The 6,960-nt window shown below is 42.9% G+C and overlaps 1 non-coding gene across 1 annotated transcript; it reads right to left on the reverse strand.

Moving 5' to 3' along the window:
* Positions 1-6,348: 6,348 nt before the first annotated feature.
* Positions 6,349-6,455, reverse strand: LOC129645093 (U6 spliceosomal RNA). Its single transcript, XR_008711183.1, has one exon. It is a non-coding gene; the product is annotated as a U6 spliceosomal RNA (small nuclear RNA).
* Between the last annotated feature and the right edge of the window lie 505 nt (positions 6,456-6,960).

Below are 6,960 nucleotides of genomic sequence, written 5' to 3' on the forward strand. Positions count from 1 at the left end.
TTTACCATTGAGCCACAGGTGAAGCCCTAGAGATTGCTTTAGTTTGCACTAAAAAACAAAAACAAAGAGAGAGAGAGAAAAAACACTCCTAAAAACAAAGTTACAGTGCATTGCTTAGTCCTTGAAATCTACCCTGTACCCACAGCCCAGGTCTTCTGCTACTGCTTATCTGGGAGGCTCCCGTCTCTTCATAGTTGTAACCTATGTCTTCCATACTCATCAGAACACATCCTTTCTCCAGATTCCTGGTCCTCAAGGAAATGAGCTCATCTCTTTGGTTCTTCAAGACCCTCCTCTGGCTTCTCTCCATCCATGCACAAGCAGTCCTGATCCCCACCCCTCTCTTCCAGTGGGATGCTGGCTTTCTCCCCTCACCTTAATTTTCTCCCAAGCTCAGTCGGTAAAGAATCTGCCTGCGGTGTAGAAGACCCAGGTTTGATCCCTGGGTTGGGAAGATGCCCTGGAGAAGGAAATGGTAACCCACGCCAGTATCCTTTCCTGGAAAATCTCATGGACAGAGTAGCTGTTGGGCATGACTGAGCGACCAACACTAACTAAACATCTCATCTCATATGGTCTCTTCGTCTTTGATTATCTACTGTTTACCACCCAAACCTAAATAGAAAGGAGCCACTGCCACTGCTAACCACCCAATACTGGGCTCCTGAGGGTCACATATTGGGGTCAATGACCCAGTTGTCTCTCTACCTCCTGCGTGTCCTTGGTCTACCTGCCCATTGCCTCTCCCACCTGTAATGCAGGTGCTCCAGGGTGGTCTATAAAGGGAAAGAAAAGCTGAGCACAACCAGAGACCAGGAGGAGCCTGTCTAAATGGGACATTAGGACATCCTCTCAAGTCTACGACATCACTCTTGCCACTGGGGAACCACCGATTCTTGTTCAGAATTTCAAGCAGGAGCTCGAGCGGAGTTTCTGGAGCATGACACAGGAAGTTCGTTTGATTCAGACAAATAGAGGCAAATGTTAAACTAAATCAGAGAATATTGAAAGGAATATATGTCTCACTAGCAACCTCAACTCACGGTATGTAAAACGGAGGGTATCATTTCCAGCTAAAACACTTGCCTGCTTCCCAGTCTTGGCAGCCACTGGCTTCCTTGATTTCTCCTTTTCCTTCTCATCCCGTCAGCAAGTCCTGCTGGTGCCACTGCTAATGTGTACCCTAAATCCTTCCATTCGCCTTCATCTCCATTCTCATCCTCTCATCTGTGTCAACATCAACCTCACCTGCACTCAGCCACCAGCTTCCTAACTGGTCTTCCTATTCCACTTTGCCCCACCACATCCATTCTCCACACAACAGCCAGAGCAACCTTTTGAAAACATATACTGGATCCCATGACTACCCTGTTTAATGCTCTCCAAAGTCTCCTGATTGCATGTGAAATAAACTCAAACTCCTTACCATAGCTCACAGGGCTCTGCAGTTGCAGACATTGCCAGCCTCTCCGTCTTCATCACATGCCCCTCTCTGCCTTGATCCCAAACTGTAGCCACACCAGACTTTGTCTCTTCATTGTCCTCAACTCTGGATCCCCAAGCCAAATATTCCCTCGGCCTGGAACACTCTTCTGCAGGAATCCATGTGGTTAGCTTCAAATCATTCATGCCTCAACTCAGAAGGCATCTAGAAAATCACAGTGGGCTACAGATTTGAGCAATATACTTCTCACCAATGTTGGACGGCAGTATGTTTCCTAAGTGAGTTCCGAGTGAGTCCAAGAATTCACCGATGAACACAGCCAAGGAAGAGCATCTATGCAGAGAGGTCTCCTCTGACCTCAAGTCTAAACTACTCAATGTTTATAAAGAAGATGTGGTACACACACAATGCAATATTACGCTGCCAAAAAATGAGTGAAATAATGCCATTTGCAGCAATGTGGATGGGCCTAGAAATTATCACACTAAGTGAAACAAGTCAGACGGAGAAAGACAAATATCATATGATGTCACTTATATGTGGAATCTAAAAAAATGAAACAAATGAAGTTATTTACAAAACAGAAATAGACTCTCAGACATGGAAAACAAACCTTTGGCTACCCAAAGGGGAAATTGAGAGAAGGGATAAATTAGGAGTTAGGGATTAACATATACACACTACTATATATTTTTTATGGAAAACCCAGAGAAGCGAAACATCCAAGAGTCCAACTCCAATAGCCCATGGTTCTGTAAGGAAAGTGGCTTTGCTGTCCCCTTCTGGATCATAAACCTAATAAGCCCAGGAACTGTGCTCTACAACCGACAGCCATTATAAACATATCAAAGTCAGCCCATAGATTAAAAAATAAATCAATCTGTGAATAAGTACATTGAGGTGGGAGACCAGAACTCAAAGAACTGATACACTATCATCTTGGAAAAACTACAGTTCAAGAAGGAACTTGAGATTTCCATATGAAAGAGAAGACTGGAATTTGTATGCAGTTTTTTTTTTTTTTTTTAAATTTCATCCCAAAGTTGACAGCTGGCCAAAGAGTTTTCCAACTTATTGCCTCTTTCCTAGTTTCAGGATGAAACTGTATTTGGTTTGATTATATAAGAAAAAGAGAGAAGAGACTTTGGCCTGCATAACAAACCACAGGACCCTTCTTACCTAAAAGTGTACATGGAGGTGTTGTTTTTATCCCTAAAATAAGGCCATTTACATAAACACACATAAAACATGCCAGCATGGCATGTGCCTTCTTTTTCCAGGTCCTTTGCCTGAGGATACAGAGCTGACAGGCTGTCTACATCGGACCCAGATGCTGAGAAAACCCAGGTTTCCCAGGAACTTAAGAGCTACTCTGTCTTGACTCAACATGTCCCACAGTTCAGCTGCCACACGTGGTTCCCTGCTTGTAATTCAGTCACCATTCAGGCTTCAGCTTTGTCTACACAAAGAAGAAGTAGCCTCTCCAGAGCTCCAAGGATCTAAGGGGTCAGAGACCGTAGTTCAGCTTCTGGCATTCTGTGTACAACCATGCAAAGAGCCCTGGGAGCTACCCTTGAAATACCTGGTCCTGGGTTTAACTTCATGTGGCCCCCTGGGGACTTGAGGGTCTGCTGAGATGGTAAATTACACCTGGGCCCTCTGATCAGCCTGCCATGTGAGTGCAACTTGGATGTAGAGTCTAAGGTTTCCAACCCCAAATCAGAACCTATGGACTGGAACATGATCTGATAAGTGAGTCATTGTATCACTTTAATCACTTATGGGAAAATTTAGCACAGTAGTTTGAAATTCTAGCTTAATAGGGAAAGATGTGTATGTCAACTTCCAACATGTCAGTCATTCTCTACCTCACTGTCCTATTTGTTTGTTTCATTAATGATCTGAGTTTATATTATTTATTTGCTTACAGGTCCTTGACTGTTTCTTCCCACTAGGAAGTCAGACCTACAAGTATAGGAACTTCATCTTATCCACTGTTACCTCTACTCAGAATGGCATCTGGCATATAGTAGGTGTTCAAACAATAATCATGGAATGAACAAAATATTCAAAACTAGTCAAAGTGTTTTTGGTAAGGGGGTAGGAACCCAACTTTGTTAAATTTCCTCACATGTTCCATTCTGGTAACAACACCAAGACAGGGGTGTTAACCCAAGTTTATACCTGAAGAGACAGTACATCTTCTTAGGACGTCAACAAAACACAAAACAGAAGCCAGAATAACAGCTTTTTGTCTCTGGGCTGAGATGATCTCTCTGAGGAAGGAGGATAATGAGAGAAACCAGGGAAGGGCATTGCTGATTTTTAGCTGAGAACAAGATGGTCAATCAGAAACCAGAGCCGAGGTTCAGCCTCTGAGAACAAGATGGTCAATCAGAAACCAGAGCTTTGCCGAGGTTCCCCCTCACCCTGGGCAGCTCAAAGCTTGCCAGCCTGACTATCCTTCAAAATTCTGCTCAAATGTCCATTTTCACCTGAGGTTTATTATTCCTAAGACATTGTCATCAAGTTTTCTTCTTTTCTAGGGCATGCGTTCCACACACCCAGACAGAGAAGGCTTTGGCAAGTGGAGGGCATGTCTGCTGTATCTGTAAGCGGTGGGGTTGTTGGTCCAGCGTGTGGTGTGCTACTTAGGTGCCCAAAGTCCTGCACCCACAAACTTCTGCTCTGACAAACCCACCATGCCCATACACCTACCATTAGAATTCCACGTTTGGTTGAAGCATGTTTTCAGAAGGTACTCGTTAAAGTAAAGACTGACTTATTTACTTAACTTTGCCTAGGAAAGGATGCATGACTGTGGGCCAAGGAACCTGATTGAGGTGGCAGAGTCTGGAGTTCTAGCTGCTGATCTTACAGGGATGGGCTTCCCTTGGAATTGTGCAGCGCGATGGAATTTGGTCATGGAAGCATGAATCCAAAGATACATCAAAAACCCAAGGACTAGCCTGCAATCAGCCAGGCATGCTTATCACCTTGTAACAGCCCAGAATTTGTACCGTCCTAATTCTTACCAGCAAACATCTGGTGCATGGGTAAACAATATCCAGAAGCCTGGGAACAGTTCATAAAAACTGGGTTAATGGGGCTGAGAAATAAGGAAGTAGGGCGCACAGCAGTCCTTAGTACCGAGGAAACCAAAATGTCGGTCGGGAATCAGAACTGGGGCACTGAGTTTTGTCAGAGACTGACTTCAGGCTGCACTGCCTTATTCGTGCTCAGCGACCCAGTTCCTTATAGTTTCTAAGTGAAAGTGAGCAGGAGCCTTACCTTTGCTTTCATCCAACAGCTCTAGGGACCCAGCTTCTCCCGTGCCCTCTGGCTTCCCCAGTGGAATCCCTTTCTCCCCCTCCTTGCTGAGCATCTAGTGCACATGGTCTGTTCAGGTACACACTTCTGTTTGGTATTACTGATTAGTAACAGTTGGTGTATTTATAGGCATAAAATGCAAATTACCTACCTCCCATTAGATATTCATTTCCATTTTAAAAGCTGATACCACAATTTCCCCTTGTCTTCAAGCAAAGTGAGATCCCCCTTTTATGAATTCTCATTGTATGCTAGGCTTGCCTTTCATAACTTTTGCCACGAAGGTAAATGGATGATTGTGTAGTGACTTGTGTGGTATCTGCAAAGACAGGAACTATGTCTGTCTTAGTCATTAATTTGTCCCTTAGCACATAATAGAGCACCTGGCACACAGTGGGTGTTCATAACTATTACACAAATGAATCAATGGATGAAGGAGGCATGGCTAGCATTGGGACTCAACTTTGGGACCAAGATTTCTTCACTAAGAGAAGGCTGGGTGAGAATGGATACATGTATCTGCATAGCTTTGTGTATGCTGTATGTATAGTCCCTGTGCTGTCCGCCTGAAACTATCACAACATTGTTAGTTAACCATATGCCAAAACAAGATAAAAGTTAAAAAAAAAAGATTTCCCCACTAGACCCAACATAGTCCTGGGGTTAAAAGTCTTACCAGTTGGCCCATTCCATTTACCCACCAGCTTGGGATCAAGTGCCTGCTTTTTATTTCCAGCCTTTTGACAATATCTGGTCATCTTTGACATTACCTCCTTTCCTCACCCTGATTTTTTTTTAAATACAATTTTTATTTATTTTAAAATTAAGTTTTACTGGAGTAGAGTTGCTTTACAATGTTGTGTTAGTTTCTCCTGTACAGCAAAGTGAATCCGCCACAAGGGTACACATGTCCCCTCCCTTAAGGGATGTTCTCAGCATACAAGCTGTAAACAGGGTAATCACCCACTCACACACCCGTACCTCAAACTCCTTGTCTACTTTTTTCTTAATTGGTTTTTTAAAATTAATTTATTTTTTATTGAAGGATAATTGCTTTACAGAATTTTGCTGTCTTCTCTGAAACCTCAACACAAATCAGCCACAGCTATACATATATCCCCTCCCTTTTGAACCCCCTCCTATCTCCCTCCGCATCCCACCCCTCTAGGTTGATACAGAGCCCCTGTTTGAGTTTCCTGAGACATACAGCAAATTCCCATTGGCTATCTATTTTACATACAGTAATGTAAGTTTCCATGTTACTCTTTCCATACATCTCACCCTCTCCTCCCCTCTCCTCATGTCCATAAGACTATTCTCTATGTCTGTTTCTCCACTGATGCCCTGAAAATAAATTCTTCAGTACCATTTTTCTAGATTCCATATATATGTATTAGAATATGTTATTTATCCTTCTCTTTCTGACTTTTCTCACTCTGTATACTAGGTTCTAGGTTCATCCACCTCATTAGAACTGACTCAAATGCATTCCTTTTTATGGCTGAATAATATTCCATTGTGTACATATACCACAACTTCTTTATCCATTCATCTGTCGATGGACATCTAGGTTGAAAAATATGGAACGCTTTACAAATTTGCATGTCATACTTGTGCAGGGGCCATACTAATCTTCTCTGCATTGTTCCAATTTTAGTATATGTGCTGCTGCAGAAAGCACTGATATTTTTGTCCATTTTCCTATCTTTGGGATTCAAGTTCTTCCATCTATCTTCTCTGGCTTCTGACGTGGGCCTGGCCTTCTTATTTAAAGGGCTATGAATACTAATTTTCCTTAGTTTATTTTATCCCTGTGTAGGCTGTTGTTCCTACATTTTGAGGCTACCAGTGTTGGGCTATCTCGTTTTCACTGAACACCTGTGAACCCTTATCCACTTCCTCCAGAGGTTCTTCTGCCAATCTGGTCTAACTGCAAGCCCTATGGCCTGTAGTCTCTGTAGAATTCACCTTACTGGTTTATGTGTTAGCGCCAAGGGACGTTTATTCAATATTTACTTACCTTATAACATAGTGTGGGGGAGGAAGACATTTTCCTCTACCCCCCTAGGTTCTTCTGGCTGGTCTAAGAATCAAATTGACATGAGACATATTAACAAGAGAAAATCAAACAAAAGTTTAGTAACAGGAATACATGGGAGAGACCAAGGAGAATCGAGGAACTTGTC

Source organism: Bubalus kerabau, chromosome 2 (assembly GCF_029407905.1).
Source record: "Bubalus kerabau isolate K-KA32 ecotype Philippines breed swamp buffalo chromosome 2, PCC_UOA_SB_1v2, whole genome shotgun sequence".
Taxonomy (NCBI): domain Eukaryota; kingdom Metazoa; phylum Chordata; class Mammalia; order Artiodactyla; family Bovidae; genus Bubalus; species Bubalus kerabau.